Below are 27,024 nucleotides of genomic sequence, written 5' to 3'. Positions count from 1 at the left end.
TCTGGGAGATTTCAGGAGGTTTCAAGGGGTTTCAGGGGTGCTCCAGTAGTTTGCAGTTGTGTTCCAAAAGGGTATCAGTAGGTCGGCTCCAAGGGCACGTTATCCTCCATTTGGGAAATTTGTGCCAGAAGGGTTCCTGTGGATTTCAGAAGCGTTTCTGAAGCTTTCAAGAGGATTCAGGGGTGTTCCAGGGGGTTTCAGAGAGCCCAACGCATGTTCCGGAGATTTTCAGGGCGTTCCAAATGTGTTCCAGTGGATCTCAGGGAGGTTTATGCAGGGCCAAGGACGTTCCAAAGGCTTTCAAGAGTTCCATGGGTGTTCCATAGGATTTTATTGAGTTGAATGTGGCAGTCCTGGGGATTTCAGGAGATTTCAGAGGAGTTACAAAGTGTTTCAGAAGGTTTCAGGGGGTTCCGGGAGGTTTCAGGAGAATCCTTCTGAAATTCCCTGAAATGCCTTAGTACACCCCTGAAACACACATGAAGCTGCCCTTGTAAACCCTCCGGAACGCTTTTGTGAACCGTTGAACAGCTAGCGAGAATCGGTTAACATTAAGATGAGCTGGCTTGTATTCAACATTCGGGTTCCCGAGTTCCAGTACAAGTGAATTACCGTGAAGTATTTTTCCAGCGTTTGTTCTTAAGGTGAAACATCAAGAAATCCCATTGCAATTTTGTATACAAACTTTAGAGACACAAATCTGACGAATGAAGCATCGAACCAAGCCGCACTTGATTTTCCTGGTTTTGCTCACTTGCACAAAGAGGCAGCTTTTCCAAATTGAGCGCATTTGTTTACGATTTTTTAAGATTTGTGCTCTTGAAAACGTGAGTAGGGGTCTAAGTCGGCCATTGTGGCAGCCATATTGGTATTTTTTGAAGTTTCTCCTTAAGTTACCCGTGTTTTTTTTTCTTTTTTTTATTTGTATTAACGAGATTTTTAGCCCTAGGCTAGTTCATCTCAGGAGCCTATTGGTCCTTCAGTTATGTCTGATTTGCTATGATAATCTAAGTGAACGATCATTCTACAATTCGTTCTTTGACACCAAACTTCTAGGTTAGCTCCAGCGGCACAGTGCGTAAAAAGTAATTACTTGTACAGTTGCAAATTTATGATCTGAAATGCGATGTCTAAATCGAAATTGCAAGAAAACGATAAGAGGTAAAAGTTTGGTGTCAAAGAATGTATTGTTGAATGGACAGGGGCTACAAATTTGCCTAAGAGAGAATTTTAATGTATTACTCATTGACAAAAACAAATTAAAAAACACAACTTTTGAGCTATTGTTCCCTAAAAAACTTAGTTATTTAATGAATCAATCGGTTCGAAGATGTCATTTGATAGAAAATTTAATAATCTTTCGAATAATGGTCAAAAAACTGCGATAAGTTTATATAACACCCTGTACCTACACTCCCGTTCAAAAGTTTGGGGTCACCCCCTCAAAAATATGTCATTTTTTAGGCCCATATCTCCGCCAATTTGCGTCCGATTTCAAAACCCTAGGTTTCATTCAAAAGATAATAAGTCAAAGAAAATTTGAACATGATTTAAAAGAAACTTTTTCAAAAAAAAATGTATGTAAACTTAACCCAAAGTTGCCAAATTTTCTAAAAAAATGAATATAAACTTACGGCAGTGTCGCTGGAAGTTGGGTCGACCAAATTTTAAGATGAGAGCGGTAATATGACCCATTTTCTATTAGCTTTCAACTGCTTTTTACAGAACTTAGCTAAAAAATCTAGAAAAAAAGTTATTAAGTAAATTAATCCTTGATTTCATCGGCCAAAAGTTTGGGGTCACTTTCGTAAAACATGGAAAAGTGATTTGGTGATATCTTCGTCATCTATAGTTCAATTTTAATTATTTTTGACTCATTTCAAAGATAATTAACTAAATTTACATTTGATGTCTTCAACTTAACGTATTTAACGATTTTTGTATATAAAAATGTTATGTAAAGTTAGCACATTTTACCACGCTTCAAAAAATGAGGCAACTTTACGTTAAGTTTTAGTATATAAATTTCAACAAATATATGTGGTTCTATGCAGTAAGTATCATTCATTTTGTTTCAAATAAGCCAAGAAGAATTAATATTTAATGAAAGATGACAAAGATATCAACAAATCACTTTTCCATGTTTTACGATAGTGACCCCAAACTTTTGGCCGATACATCATTTTGAGGGGTAACCCCAAACTTTTGGTCGATGACATCAAGGATTAATTTACTTAATAACTTTTTTCTAGATTTTTTAGCTAAGTTCTGTAAAAAGCAGTTGAAAGCTAATAGAAAATGGGTCATATTACCGCTCTCATCTTAAAATTTGGTCGACCCAACTTCCAGCGACACTGCCGTAAGTTTATATTCATTTTTTAGAAAATTTGGCAACTTTGGGTTAAGTTTACATACAAATTTTTTTGAAAAAGTTTCTTTTAAATCATGTTCAAAGTTTCTTTGACTTATTATCTTTTGAATGAAACCTAGGGTTTTGAAATCGGACGCAAATTGGCGGAGATATGGGCCTAAAAAATGACATGTTTTTGAGGGGGTGACCCTAAACTTTTGAACGGGAGTGTATATAAAATACCAGCGTTGTCTGCCTGTCCGTCCGTAACGCTTTGAAACATTTCATTGAACTGTTTCACCATAGCAAGCAATATCAAACTTCTAAATATTCCGAAAACTTTCTGGAAGCTATTGAACTTTTCAGAAATAATAATAAGAAAAAGAACATTCTGGAATGTTCTGAAACATCTAAATTCTTAAACTTCCAAGAACTATCTGGAAGTTGCTGAAAGTTTCATAAAAAAAAAATCTGGAATGTTCTGGAGCAACAAACTTCCTTAATTTTTGAGAACCCTCGAGTTTACTGCTCCGGCTTTAACGCCCCAAACATTCATTAACGGTGGCTGAAATTAAATGAAAAATTCCCAGTTCCTGAGAAGCTTCCAGAAGTTTCTCTCCAGTCCAGGGATATGAACCCTATAACAGGCATTCACAAGACAAAGGTGTGTAGGTGGCGTTTTTCATTTCTTCCATTCAATGGACAAAAACTCTACAACAGTCGTTGACAATCAACAAGTGTATACATGATAGTATACCTTCTGACGCTTCTGATGCGAGTCCAATGCTGAGTGTAATATTTCGCATAACATGTATGAGAAATTCCAGCGTTTAATTGGAATGTTTCACGCAGTATGGCATGTACAAAATTTATTGCATTGTTTCATTGTTGCATCGTTGTATTGGATGCACTGGATTGGTAAAACAATGCATTGCTGTATAAATCCTATAGACAATTCTTTTTTTTTCATTCTATAAACTAGAACTCTACAACAGTCATTTACGAACCAAATTTGGATACATAATAGTGTATATCTTTAGGCGCTTCTCAACATATGCAACTCATGTAAATTCATATGTTCATAGCTAGAACAGAAACTGATTGAAAAAGCCGTTTCCCTTCCTTCCAATTTTCATAGCACAGTATCAATCTATCATATAACGCGTACGAGTTATGCAATCAAGCGAACTGTGCCGCATTATCTTCAGAGTGATAAATATACTAATCCATCACCTTACGCCTGGCATCCACGCACCAATGTGTGAACCCATTGCCAACCATATCCCACCAATACTCCGACATCCGCATGAATTTGTGCAGGCGCAGTGCTATATTCGGTCTGCTGTGGATACAAACGATTGCAATCATCACTTCTTTCCCACTTCCCCACATTGACCTGCAACCTGACGTGGCAGGCGTCATTGTCGCCTAAAAATTGAAGATCACACACACTCACACACTGGAGATGCCTGCTTAGTCCCCGGCAGATATCCTATTGGTTCCTTGTGTGAGTGTAGCTGGTTTGGCGATACTGGAGTAGCATCCAAGGGCGGACAATCAAGCTCAAGCTCATAACAGTATATCTTTAGGCGCTTATGAACAAGATGACCAAAACTGTATAAAATGTTTCACATATTTTTTCAATGGCTTCTAAGAAAGCTTCTAAAATTTTTCCTTCCAGATGTTTCTAGAACCTTCTTGAAAAGAAAGACAGTTGTCAAAAGGATCGACGTGGCTAGCCACGTTGGGTCTGCTAGTTATTCTATATTGTCTAAATACTATTATTTTTTTCGAATAATATGGAACGAGCTCACCAATTGGCTTCTTTAGCGGTGTTGAGACAGTTCTATATTCTGAATCTGTAAGCCAAACTAGGTCAAATCCGTGTTTTCATGAAGAATTCACAACCCCGGGATCGTATCCTAGTTGGATAGGAGCCGCCAAGGGCGTAGCCAGAGGGGGGCAGGGGGGGCCGTGCCCCCCCCCCCCTGACCGAGAAACTATATTTTAACTTAACCGAAAAACTTTGATGATCAGAGCTGTTTTTGACTAGTAAAAATAAAATTCTCCTGCATCCTCGTATTTTTTTTAATGTATGCAGGAATTCCTTCGGAAATTCTTGGAGGAATATCTTCGAAAATTCCTGAGGGTATTCCTTCGGAAATACCTGGAGGAATTCCTTTGGAAATTCCTGAAGGAATTCCATCCAAAATTTATGGAGGAATCCCTTCGCAAATTCCTGGAAGATTTCCATCGGAAATTCCTGAAGGAATTCCTTCGGAAATTCCTGTAGAAATTCCTTCGGAAATTCCTGTAGAAATTCCTTCGGAAATTCCTGTAAAAATTCCTTCGGAAATTCCTGGAGCAATTCCTTCGGAAATTCCTTGGGCAGTTCCTTGGGAAATTCTTGGATGAATAAGGTACCCCGGGGCAAGTGGGACCTAAGAAAATGCTAGTTTGGTTTTGTCAAGCCAAAAAATTCTAAACATAAATAATTGTATAATTCCAATGGTTCTAATAGACATTAATGGTATATTTCTTCTTATTAATGGGCATTGAAACTGTTTCAAAATTTTTAAATTCTGTATATTATGCATATGATGAAAAGTGGAGCAGATCTTCACCGTGTCACGGGGCAAGTGGGACCTATTCGGAATATTTGTACAAATGGCTTAATATAGTTGCTGCATGTATGTAAGGTAGCATAAATTATAGATATCTTATGCGAATAACTATGTTTAGCGATTTATGTTGGAAAAGTTTTGTGGTATCGTGCATAAATTACGTAACACATATAATAACGAATCACTGAGAAAATGTAGATTTAAATCTAACAGCGAAACAAATTGATTTTATTTATACGAAAAGCGCCCTAAGGTTAAATGTCGAGAGATTTCCAAACTTGCTTTTCACATTACGTAGTTGACGAATCTCCAGATAAATCTCGCCAAAAGATTTTTCAAGATTTACAGATGTTATGTTTCCCTTACATAATTTTACGATCATTGAATTAAGATGTTTAAATCGTGAACTTTGAATAAGCCGTTTTCCAAATTTTTCATACTTTATGGCCGGTACCCTAATATTCAGAACAACTCATTATGCAGCGAAAAAGGGAAAAAAATGTTGAATTTGCTTGAACAAAAATATGAAAAATAGATGAATTCGAAAAAAAATGGTCTACCTAAGACTTTACTATTTTAAACAATAGCTTCATCATCAGAATATAAATTATTAAGTGTAATTCAACGATTGTTTACTTAAGACGTCGATTTTTACTTCACTTTTATGTAAATTTCGACTTAGGCTGAAGAAAGCGAGATCAAACTATGAAATTGTGTTTGTTTACTCTCATAGGTCTCACTTGCCCCAGATGCTGAAATACACTGGGGTAAGTGAGAGCAGTTAACTAAAGGTAATAAATGAAAATAAATTGCAGCTTTTTCGCTTAAAACTATTTGCAAGCACTCCAAATATTATCCTTAAACCGAAAAAGTTTTACTTTATTTGTTTTTCTATTTTTAATCGACGAATGTAGTAGAGTACGTTAATCTCACTAAGTGAATTGAAAATTACATATGACCAACAATAACATATATGGTCTATTTATGGTGAGAACAATAACAATTTTTGAATTCAAAGTATCCGTTGGTATGCTACCTATGTTTTCTATGAAGAATGTTTGTCTTAAAACTGAAAAATTAAAAAAAAATTAGCTGTAGGTCTCACTTGCCCCGGATTCTCACTTGCCCCGGGGTACCTTACCTTCGGAGATTCCTGGAGGAATTCTTTCAGAAATCCATAGAGAAATTCGTGAGGAAATCCTTAGGTGAATTCCTTACGAAATTCCTGGACAAAATAATTCCAAACTTCCTGGAGGAATGCTTTTGGAAATTCCTGGAGAAATTCCTTCGGAAATTGCTGGACGAATGTCATTTAAAATTCCTGGAGGAATTCCTTCGGAATGTCCTGAAGGATTCCTTCGGAAATTCCTGGAGGAATTCCTTCAGAAATTCCTGGAGGAATTCCTTCAGAAATTCCTGGAGGAATTCCTTCGGAAATTTCGGGAGGAATTCCTCCGGAAATTGCTGGACGAATTCCTTTGGAATTCCAGGAGGAATTCCTTTAGGAATTCCTGGCGGAATTCTTTCGGAAATTCCGGGAGGAATTCCTTCGGAAATTGCTGGACGAATTTCATTGGAGCTTCCCGGAGGAATTCATTCGGAAATTCCAGGAGAAATTTCTTTAGGAATTCCTGGAGGAATTCTTTCGGAAATTCCTGAAGGAATTCCATCGGAAATTGCTGGACGAATTCCATTGGAAATTCCTGGAGGAATTCCTTCCAAAATTCTTGGTGGAATCCCTTCGCCAAATCCTAGATGAATTCCTTCGGAAATTTCTGGAGAAATTCCATCGGAAATTACTGGAGGAATTCCATCGAAAATTCCTTGGCGAGGTCCTTCGAAAAATCTTGGATGAATACTTTCGGAAATTTCTGGAGGAATTCTTCCAGAAATTCCGGGAGGAATTCCTTCGGAAATTGCTGGACGAATTCTTTTGGAGATTCCTGGAGGAATTCATTCGGAAATTCCAGAAGGAATTTTTTTTTTATCTGTATTAACGAGATTTTTAGCCCTTGGCTAGTTCATCTCGGGACCCACGCTTTACTTCCCTTCCGAAGGAAGAACCCACATTGTTGTGAGTTTGTTGGGAGTGGGATTCGTTCCCAGGTCCTCGGCGTGATAGTCAAGTGTTCTAACCACCACACCAGATCCGCTCCACTCCAGAAGGAATTTCTTTAGGAATTCCTGGAGGAATTCTTTCGTAAATTCCGGGAGGAATTGCTTCGGAAATTCCTGAAGCAATTCCTTCAAAAAATCCAGAAGGAATTCCTTCCAAACTTCTTGGAGGAATCCCTTCGCAAATTCCTGGAAGAATTCCTTTGGAAATTCCTGAAGGAATTCCTTCGGAAATTCCTGAAGGAAATCGTTCGGAAATTCCTGAAGGAATTCCTTCTGAAATTTCTGGAGGAATTCCTTCGGAAATTCCTTGGGGAGTTCCCTCGAAAAAAAAACCTCCGAAAATTTCTGGAGGCATTTTTTCAGAAATCTATAGAGAAATTCCTGAGAAAATCCTTGGATGAATTACTTAGGACATTCCTGGAAAAAAATCATTCTAAACTTCTTAGAGGAATGCTTTTTATGATTCCTGGAATAATTTCTTCGGAAATTATTGGAAGAATTCCTTCGGAAATTCCTGGAGGAATTCCTTCAGAAATTCCTGGAGAAAATTTTTTCGGAAAGTTTTTTTGGATTTTATTTTTGGAAATTCCAAGAGGAATTCCCTCGAAAATTCGTGGAGGAATTCCTTTACAAATTCCGTTAGGAATTCCTTCAAAAATTCCTGGAGGATTTCTTTCGGAAATTCCGGGAGGAATTCCTTCGGAAATTGCTGGACGAATTCGTTTGAAGATTCATGAAGGAATTCCTTTGGAAATTCCTGCAGGAATTCTTTCGGAAATTCTTAGCGGAATTTCTTCGGAAATTCCTGGAGAAATCCCTCCGGAATCTCTTGGGTGCATTCCTTCTGAAATTCGTGGAGCAATTATTTCGGAAATTCCTGGATTAATTCCTTCGGAAATTTTTGGATGAATTTCTTTAAAAATTCCAGGAGGAATTCCATTGGAAATTCCTGGAGGAATTCCTTTGGAAATGCCTTCGGAAATTCCTGGAAAAACTCTTTTGGAAATTCCTGAAGGATTTTTTTTTTAAATTCCAGGAAGAATTCCTTCAGAAATTCCAGGAGAAATTCTGTCGGAAATTCCTGAAGAAATTCCTTTCGAAATTTCCAAAGGAATTTCTCCATGAATTTCCGATGTAATTCCACCAGGAATTTTGCGAAGGAATTCCTTCAGGATTTTCCGAATGAATTCCTCAATGTATTTCCGAGAGAATTCCTCCAGGAATTTCCGTGGCCATTCCCCCAGAAATTTCCGAGGGAAATCTTCCAGGAACTTCCGGGGAAATTCCTCCAGGAAATTTCGGAAAAAATCCTCACACAAATTTCTGGAGGAATTATTCTAGGAATTTCCGGAGGAATTCCTCCAGGAATTCTTCCAGGAATTTTCAAAAGAATTCCTCTTAGAATTTTCAAAGGATTTCCTTCTCGAATTCCCGAAGGAATTCCTTCATGAATGTCCGAAGAAATCCCTCCATGAATTTTCGAAGGAATTCCTCCATTAATTGCCTAACAAGTTCCTCCAGGAATTTTGCCAAGGAATTTCTAAAGGATTTTCCGAAAGAATGTCTCCATGAATTTCCGAAGGAATTCCTCCAGAAATTTTCCGACGGAATTTCTCTACGAATTTCCGAAGAAATTCCTCGAGAAATTTCCGGAGGAATTCCTCCAAGAATTTCCGAAGAAATTCTTCTAGGAATTTTTAAAGGAATTCCTCCTGGAATTTTTAAAGGATGTCCTCCTGGAATTTCCGAAGGAATTCCTCCATGAATGTCCGAAGGAATTCCTCCATGAATTTCCGAATGAATTCCTCCAGGAATTTTGAGAAGGAATTTCTAAAGAATTTTCCGAAGGAATTCCTACATGAATTTCCAAAGGAATTCCTCCAGAAATTATCCGACGGAATCCCTCCACGAATTTCCGGAGGAATTCCTCCAGGAAATACCGAAGGAATTCCTCCATGAATTTCCGAAGAAATTCCTCCACGAATTTTCAAAGGAATTCCTCAAGGAATTTCCTGAGAAATTCCTCCATGAATTTCCGGATGAATTTCTTCAGAAATTTCCGGAGGAAATCCTCCAGGAATTTCTGAAGGAGATCCTCCAGGAATTTTCAAAGAAATTCCTTCTGCAAATTCCCAAGGCATTCCTCCTGGAATTTCCGAAAGAACTCCTTTATAAATTTCCGAAGGAATTCCTTCAGGAATTTCCGAAGGAAATCATCCAGCAATTTCAGAAGGAATTCCTCCTGGAATTTCCTAGGGAATTCCTACAGTAATTTCCGGTGGAATTCCTCCAGGGATTTTCAAAGGAATTTCACCTGGAATTTTCAAAGGATTTCCTGCCGGAATTTCCAAAGGAATTCTTTCATGAATGTCCGAAGGAATTCCACCACGAATTTCCGAAAGAATTTCTCCAGGAATTCCTACACGAATTTCCGAAGGAGTTCCTCCATAAATTTCAGAAGGAATTCCTCCAGGACTTTTGCGAAGGAATCGCTCAACGATTTTCTGAAGGAATTCCTCCATGAATTTCCGAAGGAATTCCTCCAGAAATTTCAGAAAGGAATTTCTCCAGATATTTCCGAAGGAAATCCTCCAAGAATTTCCGAGGGAATACCTCCAGGATTTTCCCGAAGAATTCCTCCATGAGTGTCCGGAGGAGTTTGTCCAGGAGTTTCCGTAGGAATTCCTCCAGGAATTTTCAAAGGAATTTCTCCTGGGTTTTTCAAAGGATTTTCTCCTGAATTTCCAAATCCTCTTCGAATTTCCAAAGAAATCCCCTCCGGAATTTCCAAAGAAATTTCTTATGGATTTGCCTTGAAATACCTCCAAAAATTTCCTTAGGATTTTCTCACATAATCCCCAAACGTGTTTCTGAAGGAATGTTTGAAGAAGTTTGTCGAGTTATCGTAGAAGTTCCGCAATACATTTTTGAAGGAATTTCTTGAGGAATTTCCGAAGAAACTTCTCAAGGATCTTTTGCTGGAATTGCTTGAGGAATTTCGTAAAGATTTATAAAAATAAACGAAAAAATTCCTCAACGAACTTATCAAACAATTTCTCACGAAATTTCCGAAGGTATTCCATGAGACATTTCAGATATATGTCAAAAACAATTCCAAACGAACTCCTTTAACAATTTCTGAATTTTCCTTATCAAGGCATTTTTAAAGGAATTCTTCAAAGAATTTCCGAATGAGTTCCTCTAGGAAATAAAAAATCACAAAAAGCATTTCTTCAGGAATTTCCAAAATATTTTTTCAAGGAAGTTTTGAAAGATTTTTAAAGAAATTCCTTATGGAATTTCACAAGGGATATCTCATGAGACTTTTGGTGGATTTTTTTTTCAATATTTTCGAAAGAATTGCTTCAGGAATTTGGGAAGGAATTCTCACAGAAATTTCCGGATGAATTCCTCCAAGAATTTTTGAAGGTATTCCTCAAGGAATTTTCGGAAGAATTCCTCACGAAAACTCCGAAGGAGTTCCTCAAGGAATATTCTAAATCTATTTCAAAGAAATTCCTCAAGGAATTCCCGAAGAATCTTCTAAAGGATATCGTAGAAGAACTCTTGATGGAATGTCTTATGGAATTTCTCAAGGTGCTTTAGAAATGAAGGAATTTCTCAAGAAATTTCTGAAGAATTTGTCAAGGTATTTCCGGTGGAATTCCTTAAGAATTTTCGAAATAAATTCTTGAAATTATTTTTTAATTGATTCCTTTAAAAATTTCCGAATGCATTCCTCTAGCAACTTCCAAAGATATTCCTCCAGGAATTTCCAAAGGAATTCCTTTAGAAATTTTCAAAGAATTTTTTCCGGTTTTTTCGAAGAAAATTCTCCAAAAATTTCTTAGGGTATTCCTCAAGGAAAGGAATCTTAGTTTGATTGGAATTTTTGAAAGAATTTCCGGAGAAATTCTCAAAGTATTTTCTGGAGCTTCTCAAACGGATTTCTGGTGGAATTAAGAATGATATTTGTAATGAATTACTGGAGGAAATTCTCAAAAGAATGCATGGTGAAATTCGTAATAAAACTTCTGGAGGAATTATTGAAGAAATTTCTGAAGGTATTCCCAACGGAATTACTGCAAGTTTTTCGAAGGTAATTTCTGCTGGAATATCTACATTAAAAAAAAACCTGGAAAAATATTAAAGAAATTTCTGGAGAAACTGTTGGATAAATTCAAATTCATGATGGCATTTGTTAAGAAATTCCTGAAGCAATATCTTGAGGAATTCCTCAGGATTATAATCATGATTCTTCCATTGAACCATTCCTGTTAATCACCCATATTTCATACTTCACTTTTATTTATTTTCTTAAATGATGAAGTATTTGAACTCCTTGTTACTGCAAAGTGCCTTTCAGTGTAAGGGTGCTCGCCCCCCCCCCCTGGCCGAAAAGCTGGCTACGCCCTTTGGAGCCGCTGATTGAATCATCCCTCGTTGGACTTTGTACTGAGCGGAGTTGTCAAGCAGTTGTCAAGCTGACAGCAGGTTATATCAAAAAAAAAAAATCAATTCTATGTACCGTCAAATGGGGTAACTTGCAACACTTTTCGACTTTGAAGCAATATCATTAAAAATCTAAACATTTGAAACATCCTGTGAAGCATCGTGTACGCTAATTACCCCGAGTAGAATACTATGCAGCACTTGGTTTACCAAAATACGTTGCCACCTAATCAGGAGGTGCGAAATACATGCTTGTTGCAAGTTGCCCCATCTGTGGGGTAACTTGCAACATAGGGTATGAAGCTAAGTTAGCTATCATTAAACAGCATTAACATTCTAGTATTTAGTCGTATTGTAAATTTTTGATGTTATGCATGAAACATACCATGAAAAGATCTGCACTAACAAATTGACATATAATTTTTCATGAAAGGATTGAAAGTTATTGCAAGCGAGAGTATATCGTTTAGCAACAGGTCTCACGTCCCTCAAACACAAAATATATATGATTCTCGTGACTTAGCACTCATTACAAAATGTCAACAATGATTATTGTTATTTCTTGAAAAGGTAGAGTGAGTCATCTTCAAGTAGTTTTCAGTTTTAAGTGGTGTTTGGCAATTTCAGCTAAATTAACATGATTGAAATACATCTATTCTACTTTGTAAATGTCAAACTCGCTAATTTGGGTATTAAACTGAAATAATTTACTCCATCCATTCAGAATTGATGTTGGTGATTGCTTTACAGCGTTCATAAACAAAAATTGAACTTTTAACATGATGAAACATGAATGAAACTTCAAAATGTGGTGTTTCCTAACAATGTTTGAAGGTCACGTGCAAAAAAATGTAAAAAATGAATTGTCATTTGAAAATGAACGCGTTACGTAATCAATAAATGATCCATTTCGGTTATTTCTGTCAAATATATCGTAAAATGAAGATAAATAATAGAAGGTTTCGTCAAATTCAACTGTTGCAAGTTACCCCATAGTGGTTGTCGAATATAATAATGTTTTTTTGCATTACTTAGTCGATAAGTTAATCCAACTTTTATCGTTTGGCTAAGCTTACTATTAGGTACCCTAACTGCAAGCAAGGTCATCAGACTTATCGCACTTACCATACGGGAGAGGTCAAGCACGATTTTCATACTTGTTTTTATGGCATAAAATGAGCAATCCGTTTTAACAGTGTAGCTAAACCATAAACAAAGAAACAAGACTAATTTTTATACTAAATCGATCTTTGATACATATAATCTCTATAACCGAAATAGTAGGGCATACTAGTTTTCATTATTATTGAAAAATGCTTCACATTTAGTATATGTCATCGTGTTGCAAGTTACACCGCTGTTGCAAGTAACCCCGTTTGACGGTATCATAATAAAGTTCTAAAATTTGATAAAATCATGTGTGAAGAATTAGCATTAAGTTAAAATTCACAAATACAAAGAAAAAAAATCATAGTGGCTCAAAAAAAGGTGCTCTTTTGTATAACTAGAGTTGATGTGAAAATGATATCGCCCCATACTTCCCACTATTGGCACACCTACCCTAGTGTTCAACAGCGCTCACAACAGCTGAGCCAAGTTGGTATGAGTGCGCCATCGCTCTGATCGGTCCCAAACCCAACCCAGTGGCCAGCCATCCGTCCGTCCATGCATGCATGCCATGTCGATGGGTAGTTTTGTCTCAGTTGTTTACAAATCGTCGTGGCGGTTGGTGGTGGACTTGATTCGTCGTTCGACCCTAAACTACCTGTCTGTCTGTCCGTCGTTGACGTAGCGTAGTAGCCGTCATCGTATAGTTATTCGCGATTTGCGCGTTTTGGATTTTCGTTGATTTCACTCGAACGACGACGGTGTCGACGAAAAAGAGTTTGTGGTAGAAAGTTTTCTCGTGATAATCAATCGAAATCGATCGACGGATTTGGTGCGTTTTGGGCTGGGATAATTTGAGGGATGAAAAGTGATCGTTGTGGATTTTGTGGGACTCTACGAAGAAACGATTCTGTGACGGTCTTGGGGGCTGCTGGTTTGAATGGAATGCGAATAGTGGTGTGGCAAAAATTGCTGACGACGACGACGACGACGACGTCGACCTGTGTGTTCTCTCGTCGATTGTGTATGTGCGAAAAAAATTAAATAGAAACAGGCTGGATTTGAAGGCGAATTGCGTCTGTTAGTGACCACCAACCAACAAACCAACCAAACAGCAGAAGAAAAATGATCATGCTCTAGAGAGCAGTCAGTGTGCTGCTTCTGTTCGCGGCTGCGAAGTCGTCTAATGATGGATTGTGCTATGTGGCGGCCAGCGGTGGCCCTCGGGGTTGGTCGTTGAAAAAATATGCAATAATGTAGAATAGTAGTGCTGTGGCTGTGGTGTTGAGGAAGGAAGTGCGGGGCAAGAGGGGGTTGACAGAGAACAACTTGATGTTGCTGAATAGCAACACCGCCGCCGCCGTCCGCCGAGAATTGTAGTGCACTTGGTTGTTGGTGGCTTTGATACATGTAATTATGGCTGACTGGCTGGCTGGCTGGTCGTCCGTCGCGGTCCGTTGAATGAACAGAACATCAACGACATCGAGCGAGCAGCAATAAGCCGAGTGTAGCGCAGTCCTCCACAGAATTTGCGTCGTTGAACGGTTTGTTTCGAAGTTCTGCAATCTACTGGTTAGCCTAATGCAGAACGGACATTGGTCGAGTTTCTGCAGGTTGTTGTGAATCGATGCCAGTGGTGTGGTGGGGAGTTGGTCCACTGAATCACAGAACTCGTTGAATGAAACAAGACTGTTAACTAAGTTTGTAATAACTATGGGGAAGCGTCTAGACTTCACAACGAAGAGTATGTGTTTAACTAGTATACTGATACGGTCAATATCAACTCCATTAATTGACAATAAGCAGGACGTTTAGAACCCAACGACTTGCCCCACTTCCCAGAAATTTCTGTACGATGACTTCAACATACACTATCATGAAACTAATATAGAATTTCTGCAATACTTGATATTGGTAGACCTTAAGATTTGGCATCATCCAAAATAAGGAGAAAAATGAGGGTAAAACCTAGACGCAGATTAACTGTGCCTAGAAGTTCCATAATTGTTTTGAACGTGAAGATCCTGGAATAATCACATTTTAGGGTCATGGAAAACGGTCGAGGTGTTGCAGTATGCTTCTCTCTGGTTTTACATTCCCGCTGAAATTTTCTCTATCACTATTCAAGTTTTAGTATTTTTTCAGTACCTCCACAGGGTTGAAGGGTTGGTTTTGTTTGCCATCGCATGAAAATCTTGCCATCCTTTGAAAATTTCTTTCGAGTGTTTACGCAGAAGTTCATCTTGAACACCCTCCAGAATTTTCATGAGAATAGATGATTTATATTTTGTAGATGCTACTCCTTGATTGATCAGAACAATCTGGGTTGCACAAGAATCCAATCGAAAACTTCCAAACTATATTAAGTCAATAACGGCACCGGCCACATTAACTAAAATATCAACAAGTCTGCACCGAAGATGACAAACTATTCAAATTATCTTGTAAATGCAAAAGTAAAAAGAAATAGTATGATTGACAAAAACTGACTCCGGAACTTCAGTCGACACTTGAAATAACGAACCTTTCAACATTTGTTTGACAAATGCACGAAAAACTCCGAGAGATCCTCTTGGAATTCCTCCGGGAGTTCCTTCTGAGATTTACCCAAATGCCTTCGGGGGTGTTACAAGGATTGTCAAGGGTGATTCAAAGACGTTTTAGGGGTTGCAGGAGTATTCCTGGGAGTTTCAAGGGTGTTCCGGGGAATTTTAGTGGAGATCAAGAGGTTTCATGGAGTTTCAGGGGCATTTTAGGGGGTTTCAGGATACATACATTTATTTGTTCAACATCATTAAGACAAGACATAATCAACAATAGTACGCCACAATACTCGGTTTGTGGCTGCCGCTCTCCATCCTCGGTCGCGCCCAATGTTCGCCAAGTCACGCTCCACCTGGTTCGCCCATCGTGCTCTCTACGCTCCACGCCTTCTTGTGCCAACCGGATCAGTTGCAAACACCAGCTTTGCAGGGTTGTTGTCCGGCATTCTTGCAACATGCCTTGCCCACCGTATCCTTCCGGCTTTGGCCACCTTCTGGATGCTGGGTTCGCCGTAAAGTGCAGCGAGCTCGTGGTCCATCCTTCTCCGCCACACACCGTTCTCCTGCACACCGCCGAAGATCGTTCTTAGCACGCGTCACTCGAAAACTCCGAGTGCTTGTAGGTCCTCCTCGAGCATGGTCCATGTCTCGTGCCCGTAGAGGATCACCGGTCTTATTAGCGTTTTGTACATGGTGCATTTGGTGCGTGGGTGAATCTTTTTCGACCGCAGTTTCTTCTGGAGCCTGTAGTGGGCCCGACTTCCGCTGATAATGCGCCTCCGAATTTCACGGCTCACGCCGTCAGTAAGGGTCCGAGGTAGACGAATTCCTCCACCACCTCGAAAGTATCCCCGTCTATCGTAACATTACTACCCAGACGGATCCGGTCGTGTTCGGTTCCGCCTACCAGCATGAACTTTGTTTTTGAGGCATTCACCACCAGTCCGAACTTTGCTGCTTCGCGTTTCAGGCGGGTGTACAGTTCTGCCACCGTTCCAAATGTTCTAGCGATAATGTCCATGTCGTCCGCAAAGCACACAAATTGACCGGATTTTGTGAAAATCGTTCCCCGGCTGTTGAGCCCGGCTCGTCGCATCACACATTCCAGCGGGTCACCAATCGATCAACTTTTCAGCGCAATCCGTCTTTTGGTTCCTCAGATTTGTGCTCTTGAAAATTTGAGGTGTGGCTTCGTTATATATTCACCTTAATCAGTCTAGTCAGCTTCCCAGGAAAGCCGTTTTCGTCCATGATTCTCCATAGCTCTGCGCGGTCGATACTATCGTATGCCGCTTTGAAGTCGATGAACAGGTGGTGCGTTGGGACCTGGTATTCACGGCATTTCTGGAGGATTTGCCGTACGGTAAAGATCTGGTCCGTTGTCGACCGGCCGTCGATGAAGCCGGCTTGATAACTTCCCACGAACTCATTTGTTTTAGGTGACAGACTACGGAAGATGATCTGGGATAGCACTTTGTAGGCAGCATTCAAAATAGTGATCGCCCTGAAGTTCTCACATTCCAAATGGTCGCCTTTCTTGTGAATGGGGCAGATTACCCTTTCCTTCCACTCCTCCGGTTTCAGGATGTTCCTGTGTATTTAAAGAGCATTGCAGGGGTTTTCAAGAGAACTCAGGTGCGTTTCATGGTCGTTACAAGGGGTTTAAGGTAGTTTCAGGGGGCTCCGGATTCCCTAAAGCAATTCTGGCAGAAATCCCTGAAATTATTTCTGAAGGAATCCCGTAAAGATTATCTGATGGAATCCTTAGAAAGATCATGACAGGATTGCCGGCCAGAAGCTGAGCAGGTATTCCTGCAAGAATCATAGAAGATGTTTCTTTGATCTAAAATTGCCTGAAAAAAAATCTCGGAAGAAATCTATATTTTTTCACTTTTTTTTTTTAGGGATCCCTTCAAGAATCACAGCAAGAATCCTGGAAGGAATCTGAAGGAATTCTAGCACAAATCCCTGAAGGAATGCAGAAAAGAATTACTAAAAGAATCTTTTCATGATTTTCCAAAGCAACCCCTGCAAAAATCCCTGAAGAGAACTCCGGAGCAATCCATAAAGCAATCTCGGAAGCAATATCTGAAGGAATCCCGGGAATAAACCTGGGAAGATTCTCGAAAGGAATGCCTGAAGAAATCCTGGAAAGAATTCCTGAAGGTATCTCGAAAAAACCTCAGCTCGTCTAATCTCATCTCAATTCTTCGCCCTACTCTCTAGCCTTTATCTTACTCTAAGAAGACCTCTATTCCAACCCTCTATCCTACGCTCTATCATTACATTCAACCCTACCATCTGCCCTACCCTCTACCCTATCCTCTACCATAACCACTGCCCTATCCTTTACCGTATCCTTAAGTCTATGTTGCGGTTAATCGTACCGTCTACCCAACTCTCTACCCTAACCTTTTTTCCTACCCTCAACCCAACTCTCTATCCTACCCTCTTCCCTACCGTCTACCCTATCCTCTATCCTAATCTTCTACTCCACTCCCTCTACTCTATCCTTCACCCAAACCCTGTACCCCATTCCATGACCGCCATCTTGGATTTTAAAATGGCGTTAAATACAGATTTTTGAGTTCTACTTACCAAGCCCGATCGATAGATACCCATATTGCATGGTATTATAGATCAAACTACCATTCCATGGCCGCCATCTTGGATATGGTCCGCCACCTTGGATTTCAAAATGGCGTCGGATATTTATTTTTGAGTTCTACTAATGAAGCCCGATCGATAGATACTCATATTGCATAGTACCCGAAGCAGCATTGCCGTTAAAAAGCAAATATTCTGGAGTTTTGACCGCCATCGTGGATCCTGAGCCGCCAACTTGAATTCCAATACCCCTACTACCACCCCCACATTCAAAGGATTGTGTATGCCAAATTTGATTGAAATTTCTTGACGCATTCCTGAGTTATGCGGTTATGCCTATGATCCGGCATGTATATATGTACGTATATACGTACATACATATAAACATACAATTAGACAAACATACAAACATATAAACATTAGTGTGGGTCATCGGAACCGTTTTCTCAGATCAAAGCTTTTTTGGTTCCGTTTCGGGTCCTGAGTATCTGTGCAAAATTTGAGTACGATCGGTTGCGTCTACACTTAGCGCATTGCAACTGAAATTTGTATGGGATTTTGTATGGGAAAACATACTTTTTTGCATTTTTGTCATAAGTTGAAAAAGTTTGTCTGAAACTTTTTAATCAATACTGTAAAATGATAGCCTAGGATGTTCTGAAAAACTTTGTTGAAGACCGCAAAGCGATCCGATGCTTGTGAAAATTGTTATAACCAACGAATTGCATACATGTGTTTATGTTTTAACATGTAAAGGAATAATAATAGCAACAAAATCATGCTGTTTCGCCAAGCAATGCCAACGCTATAACTTGTTTCATAAGCATCAGATCACTTCGCGGTCTTCAACAAAGTTTTTCAGGACACCCTAGGCTATGTTTTCACTTTATCGGTTACGTGGTTTTAGACAAATTCGAGCTTGTTAAGAGAGAAATGCAAAAAAGTGTGTTTTCCCATGTAAAACCCCATACAAACTTCAAACGCGATGCGCAAAATGTAGACACAACCGATCGTGCCCAAATTTTGCACACTTATTTGGGTCCTGAAATGGGATGAAAAAAGCTTTGATCTGGTGGGATGCCATTGAATTTTTCATTTTTCCATATAAACGATGACCCACTCTAATAAACATACAATCATAAATACATCGACTTTAGTATGTCGGTAAATTGGTAATATGGTGAGTTCCTTCTGAGATTTACCCAAATGGTTCATCTGGAGTTCCTCCAGGAGTATCTGGACTTTCTCTGAGATTCTCTTTAGAAGTTCTTACAAGATTTAGTTCTGGAATTTGTTCAATACCTTCTTAGATTCCTCCAGGAGCTCCATCTGGGGTTCCGCCAGAAGTTCGTCCTGCGATTCCTCCAAAAGTTTCTTCTGAGATCTTTCAAAGACTACTTTTTGGAAATCCTTCTGGAATGACGCACCGAAGACTACGAGGCCGAAAAAACTTCAATTACTTCTGAGGTTTGTCCCGAAATCTGCTTAGAAGTTTCTTCTGGAGTTTTTCCAAAAGTTCTCTCTGATATCTTTACAGGAGTTTCTTCTAGACTTCCTGCAGGATTTCCGGGGGAGTTGGAATTCACCATAAATTCGTTCTTTGATTCTTTGATCCAGAGTTTCTCTGTCGTAATTCTGCAATGTTACGTAAGTTCCACTTTGGTATATATCTGGTGAAACAATAACAAACTGTTGTATATCTGCCATATTAGGATGCAAGATCTAGTCGTGAACCTAGTATCTTTGAAACAAAACAAAAGATTAATTAAAAGTTTGATGCATAGTGACTCAAAAAGTGCCAGAATTGTCAGTGTTTCTCACGTCTTCATATATTGTCCAGAATTTCCTGCTGGGCAATCTCAACAGTTTCCCCAGGGAATTCTAGAAACCCTCCAGTAATTCATGCTGTAAATCCCCTAGAAGTTCCTGCTGGGAATCTTCTAGGAGTTCCTTCTGAAAATCATCCAGTAGTACCTTTTAGTAGCCCTCTTTGAGTTTATTCTGGTAATCTCTCAGGAGTTTCATCTGGAAATCCTCCAGGAGTTCCTGGAGAAATCACTAGATGGAATTTGTGGATTAATCCACAGAAGGTATGTTGGTAAACATAGTCTAAACTATTGTGGAGATTCCACCCGTTTAGACTCCTGCGCGCAAAATAATTGCGTGGATTTTTCCGCGGGGGTTCACAGGTATGAAAACAGTCCGCGTACTAGTGAATACTGGACGTTGCATTGTCGAGTACATCTTTGGAGGTCATTTTGCATTGTAAACGAAGGTTTACAATGCATCTGCGCTAAAAATAATCATTTCATCAAATCATTTTTCGCGCCGCAATCTATATTTTTTTGCAATGGGAAATATTGTAGGATATTCACAATACGCGCGACGTGAGACCAGGCATAACACTTACAGTTCTTGCTATCGTCAAGATATTAAAATTTACCTTTCTTCTCTTCGGATGTGTGCGAATATCGTACGAAAACTAAACGCAACCAGTCGGACATTGTCCTGTTTATGAACGAAATCGAGCCCGAAACCGGTCGACGAAAGGTAAATTTTAATATCTTGACGATAGTAAAAAATTATAAGTGTTATGTCTTGTCGCACGTTGCCCGTATTGTGAATGTCGTTACTGTTCTTACGTTAGCACATATCACAAAATTCAATAGTGCTATTGTAGGACCCCTGAAGAAACTTCTTCAGAATCCTGAACAAATCCCCAGATGGGAATGATAGAATTTCATGGGAAATTCTCAGAAAGTATTTATGAACAAATCCTCAGATGGCATTCTTGGAGTGATCGACAGATGAAGTTCCTGGAGAAATCCCTAGATGGAATTCCAGGAGTAACACACAGAAGAAACATCAAAAGAAAAATAAAATAGGGTCGGTTATAATGGAAATTCGAAAAAATCGGGAGATTTCGGGAATTTGAAAACACCGGGAAAAGCAGAAAACATTTCGGGAGTTCTTGTTAGTTACCACGAGTTTTCAGCGCTTGATCTTCTGGCGACTGCTGTAGACATGTTGAAATGCGAAATTACACGTTTAAATTACCTTTAAAAAATAAGTTTATTTGACCAGCACCGATTGTTTATTTTATCTTCACTGTCTTCCGTTACTCGACTTCATGGGTATTATCGGCAGGCAATGTTGCTAATTTCCCCTTCACGAGTGCTCATCACAACTTATCAATTGTATTTTAATCGCTTGCGATTGAACTGTGTACTACCAATCGATTACCAGATGCAAACAGGAGGCAAAACGAGCATAATGTTACTCGCAAACGATTTTGTGCACATCTGAAAGTGCTGCCACTCGCGCGCCCGAACAGCCGAATGCTCGACACTCATACATTCGCATACCAACTGCGATAAGCTCATCGACATCATCGAAGCGATGAAAAGAAAGACTTTGCTGGAAGGCAACTCCTCATCGGTGAGCAGGAAGAACCAACAAAGCTGATCAGCGTCGAGCCTGTTCGTGTGCAATTCGTGCGGAAGGTTGGTTTGGCAGAAAGATAGAGGGTGATAACGTATTCGTTGGAGAATGCAAATCGCATCAAATCGCGAATTTAATTGTAAATCCCACGGTGGTTTTATCTCTATATACGAAATATTAAGTTTATTTGCTTACTACAGTGCGAGAAATATGTATAAAGACAGAGCCGTTTTCATACAAAATAATCATGTTTAGGAATCAAAATCTCTGTTTCTAGCGATTCGATTGTTATGGAATTTTGGATGCAGCCTTAAAATATCTTGGCTAATAATATAAATCATCATCCATGAAAACGTTTATATCGACTTTTCAGATTCAAATAAGTATAGAGACACTATTTCCATACAAAAAGTGTCTTTATACTTATTTGAATCTGGAAAGTCGATATACACGTTTTCATGGATGATGATTTAAATTATTAGCCTATAAATTTAAGGCTGTATCCAAAATTCCATAACAATTGAATCGCTAGAATAAGAGATTTTGATCCCTAAACATGATTATTTTGTATGGAAATTGGCTCTGTCTTTATACTTATTTCTCGCACTGTAGTACATAGATTGTAGAGTTCCGAATCAAACGGGTTATCATCTGTACGTCCTTGACGTATCCATCCATCTTTCGAAGTGATCCTCAGAAATATATAATTTGCATACTCACTAGCGCTATCTACAGGGGATACTCAAAATAACTGGGACAGGTAAAATTTTCACTTTTCAAAAAATGTTCAACTACACAGCAAAAAAATATGAAAGTTAAACAGCACGTAAATTGAAGATCAACTGAAATTTGCTGTAGAAAAATGTAAATCACCATAATTTAACGTCAGCCGAGCAGCCCGCTGCTGACCAGACGGCTTGTTTACAGATTTTAAAGCATATTCGCTTTAAATTTACATGCATCTGCTATAAATCATGCCAGCCACTCTCCGTCATCAGCTACACGAACGGCTGCTCGCTGCTGTGGCGGTTTCCCCGTTGTCTCTCTTAGTACTCTCTGCAGCAGCTGGAGCATGTCGGGAATGCGTGCATTATGGTAGAAGCAGTTTAACTTTGACTGTCTGCTACTCAACAAGCTGAGATAGCCGAGAGGGCTCGGGCGTGCTACTCATACCCCAAGGATCTGAGTTCAATTCTCGCTCGGAGCTCGATTTTTCTTTATATTTTCTAACAGATATCTGCAATGTAATTTTAAGATCGCACAAAAATTTCCATCATATATGACGGGGTCCTTTTGTTACATTCGATCCGTCATAATTTTACAGGTTTTTTTCGAACTGTGTAGCTGTAACTTTTTGAAAAGGGCGTGAATTTTTTTTTCAAATTTTCACTGTAAGTTCATCAACTAGTTGTGTATCAGTGGTCGAAATTTGGAAAAGATCGGGCTATTCTACACAAAGTTAGAAAGATTCTAGAAAAGGGTATAATTATCCGATAGCCAACTTTGAGCTGTTATATCTTCGGATTCAACAAACCGAATGTAATGAAATTTTGATCCATTTATCACTAATATAATGAACTTTGAAAAACATTTGACTTAATTTGAAATTATTAATATGAAAAACAGTTATAGCGATTTCGTTTATTCTATGTTTTTTAGTAAATTTATCTTTTTTTCATATGCATCCCATTACACTTTCAATTTAATGCCGGCCACTTCGAGTAGAATAGCCCGATCTTTTCCAAATTTGGACCACTGATACACAACTAGTTGATGAACTTACAGTAAAAATTTGAGAATATTTGGTGCACTTTTCGAAAAGGTACAGCTGGTTGAACTTTTTTTGAAAAGTGAAAATTTTACCTGTCCCAGTTATTTTGAGTATCCCCTGTATATCAGACATGATTTCAATTAAAATATGCATTTTAAGAAGGTTCTGTGCTACCTTTGGTATTATGAGCAGCGTAATATTGCTATATAGTTAGCCTGAAAAAATGGACCATCAATCCTTTATTTAGGTGAAACGGTCATTTATAATGTACTAGCTGTCCCCGGCAAACTTTGTCTTGCCTACTGTGTTTTTTGACGTTTCAAGTTTCTAGCCAGGACCAAGTCCCCGGTCAAAATGCATGAAAGATCAATTTTTAAAAACTTTCAATTTTACCATGTTTTTTGCCTCATAAACCTTCCTGGGGTGAAAAGTAACAGAACAAAACTAAAACGACCAATATTGGACCTTCCGTTCGCAAGTTATGCGCGGTCCCACGTATGCCACTGCATTTTTATATATATAGATAACGATACAAATATTCGATTGTATGTGCTACGTTGATACATTTTGAATGAAATGATCAAGCCTTTGAAATTTATGAACTGTAGAAACAATGCTTACAGACCAAATGTTCTGATATATTTATGTATGTATATATCATTGGTTTATTCGATGTTTTTTCGCGTCCTGACAAGCAATAAACGATTTGTTTGAAAAATTTGTTTGAAAAATAATTTTAACCAAATAAAGGGATAACTATTGCTTCATAATAGTCCCAAAGACATCAAACAGATTTGAATCATATTTTAAATTTAAAAAATCCACATTCAAAAGTGTTCAAACTAGCCCCGCATTTCAAAAGTAGCCCCGCACGACGGTACCGCTTATCTCGATCAATCGAATATCACGTTTTGATCGTCAGTGCTTGACATCTACCCGGAATATCCATGAGCTATGGTACTCTACAAAAATTCACTCGATACTTTGGAATACGGAACTGCCGGAAAATAAGAGCACGAAATTCATTAGAAACACATTTTTTTAACTTTCTTTTGGGTGCACCGACAGCAGTTTTTCTTGGAATTTGACCAGGCGCTCCTCTAGAAATTTCGCTACAAATCTCTTTCAAGAATTACGGTCCTATAAGCAATTTTCAATAAATTCCCATCCCATACATATTTCAGGAGTTTCCCGAATATAAATTTGTATCAAGTTTATATCATATTGTGTTATGAAGTAATAATAATTTTCTCTAGCTTATTATGTTAAAAAGTAGTAAAATAATCAAAAGTGTAACAAAAAGCACACTAGTTTAATCAAGATTATAACCTATTTTGATATATTCAGATCAAAATTATAACAAAATGTGATATGAATTTTAACTTTAGAATTACTAGTTTCTATCAAAATTTGTTACAATTTTGAAACATTATTTTCTAGGGTTACGTACAAAAGGCTGAAACACGAAAGGCTGAAATAACAAAAGGCTGAATTACGAAAGGCTGAATCACAAAAGGCTGAAAATGTCAAAAGGCTGAAATAACATAAGGCTGAAATAATGATTCGACTAGTTTTCAAACGGCGAGCCTAAAGGCAACACTATCACACTTAGATAAAATCACCGACTTCGGTAATATTTTACCGAAATCTCAACCGTTAAGTTTTTTACCGGAAAAATTCGGTGACGTTTACCGAACTTCGTTAAAATTTGACAGATAAACGATAACATTTTACCGAGATTTGGTATTTTTTACTGAATTTCGGTAAAAACCATTACCGAACGCTCAGCAGTTGAGATTTCGGTAAAAAATACCGAACGCAATTAGCTGTGTAACATCACAGACAAACAGACATAACACTCTTATTAATCATAGCGTACACTGATATAATGGTCTTTATGAAAATTTGCTAGTTGGCCGACCACTCAGCCCTGACACTTGCATTGGTTTTGCCTGAGTTTGACATTTGACGGACACTACCGCTCATTGGTTGATGGTTCATTGGACGAACATGCTTCCGTTACTATGTTCGAAATCGGAAAGCGTTAGGACTGTTTTCCGCGCTAAAGTATGCATTATTGATCGCCTACATAACTATGACAGTATTTCTCCAAAGAATAGCATATATTTAAAAGAAGGAAAAATCTCTGATCACATTGTTGGCAGCTGTAATGGCAACCAATCTCCATAACAGCATGACTCGAAAGAATAGCTCATGCTCAAAGAAGGAAAATTCTCCGATTGAAATACCATCAGTCATTTTTTGTGTTAGTTGGTATGCATCATTAACCTCTTCACTAAGCATATTCTATGACTAGGACTCATATATGTAGTCGATCTGGTTAGCGAACGAGTAGTCATGCTGGCGTGGCCTCGGGCTAGAAACTTTTTGTAATGGAAAATTCCTTAACAACCGCGGGCATAAAGTATCTTCCTGCCTGTCACACGATATACAAATGCAAAGTGATCATTGGCAGAGAAGGCTCTCAATTAAAACCTGTTGAAATGCGTATAGAAGCTGAAAGCAGGCTTTGCCTCAGTTGGGACGTTACGCCAGAAAAAAAAAGAAAAAGAAGTACTATAACTCATTTCCTGCATTTTTGCAATTTCAGCCTTTTGTACATTCAGCCTTTTGAAATTCAGCCTTATGCTACTTTCAGCCTTTCGTGTTCAGCCTTTTGTGCATTCAGCCTTTTGAAATTCAGCCTTATGTTAGCATCCCATTTTCTAAGTGTCAACAAATCAAAACTTAATTATAATTCAATGAGTTACTAAACAATATTTATGAGATAATGTGACATATGGGGATTTTTTTTATTACCTTACGGTGGGCCGAAGGGTCTCAGATTTTCATGAAACTTTTTCCACAGGCAGGGCTCATGGATATATGAACAAAAAAAATTGTGGAAAATTCAGGGTCGCCTATTTTCACGGGAAAATCAGGTGGACACTACTTACTTTGAAAAATCATCAATCAAGAACGAAGCATCGTAAAAACAAAGTTTTTTTTAGAAAATGAAAGCAAATTTTCTCAGAAATCCAAAAAAAAATATAAACTGGAAAAAGTTTCCCACAAAATTTTCCACGGTTGAGAAAATTTGTAAAGAAAAGCCGGAAAAACTATGCCCGAACTCGTGGAAAATTTTCGGAAAAATATTTTTGAGAAGGTTATTTTATAAGCTTTAATCGCTGAATTTTTTGGAATGCACTTTTTTCGTTGAGTTATGGCCAATTTTGTTGAAAAATGTCCAAATGTGCCATAAAAGCCTTTTCTTTGAAGCATCGTAGAAACAAAGTTTTTTAATGAAAATGAAAGCAAATTTTCTCAGGAATCCAAAAAAAAATGTGAAATGGAAAAAAAAAAATCCACAAAATTTTTCACCGTTGAGGAAATTCATAAAGAAAAGCCGGAAAAAACTATGTCCGAACTCGTGAAATATTTTTTAAAAAAATATTTTTGAGAAGGTAATTTCATAAGCTTTGATCGCTGAAATTTTTGGAATGCACTTAATTTTCGTTCCTGAGTTATGGCAAATTTTGTGAAAAATTACCATATACATAATATAGGTTTACATGGTCATTTTCACATAATTGACTATAACTCAGTAACGAGAAAAAAAGTATATTTCAAAATATTCAAAAATATTTTTTTGAAAATTTTCCACGAGTTCGAACATAGTTTTTCCGGCTTTCCTTTATGAATTTTCTCAACGGTGGAAAATTTTGAGGAAAACTTTTTCCACTTCATATTTTTTTTGATTCCTCAGAAAATTTGCTTCCATTTTCATTAAAAAACTTTGTTTCTACGATGCTTCGTTCTTGAGTTATGATTTTTCAAAGAAAAGGCTTTTATGGCACATTTGGACATTTTTCAACAAACTTGGCCATAACTCAAAAACGAAAAAAAAAATGCATTCCAAAAATTTCAGCAATTAAAGCTTATAAAATAACCTTCTCAAAAATATTTTTTCGAAAATTTTCCACGAGTTCGGGCATAGTTTTTCCGGTTTTT

The 27,024-nt window shown here is 38.2% G+C and overlaps 1 protein-coding gene across 9 annotated transcripts in view; it reads left to right on the top strand.

The window, feature by feature from the left end:
• Nucleotides 1-27,024, top strand: part of LOC109415741 (partitioning defective 3 homolog) — a 330,408-nt gene that overhangs the window by 215,985 nt on the left and 87,399 nt on the right. For 2 of the 9 annotated variants that reach the window (XM_029855486.2, XM_062844033.1), the window contains exon 1: nucleotides 13,195-13,483. The exons of 4 other annotated variants lie outside the window; for them this stretch is intronic. The gene's annotated coding sequence lies outside the window, so the exon portion shown is untranslated. Of the gene's footprint in view, nucleotides 1-13,194; nucleotides 13,484-27,024 lie in introns of those variants that run through there. 3 more of the 9 variants (XM_062844084.1, XM_062844076.1, XM_062844070.1) reach the window with 3 other exon arrangements.

Source organism: Aedes albopictus, chromosome 1 (genome assembly GCF_035046485.1).
Source record: "Aedes albopictus strain Foshan chromosome 1, AalbF5, whole genome shotgun sequence".
NCBI lineage: Eukaryota > Metazoa > Arthropoda > Insecta > Diptera > Culicidae > Aedes > Aedes albopictus.
Note: the sequence above shows the minus strand (reverse complement) of the source record. Positions and strands in the feature narration are given on the sequence as shown.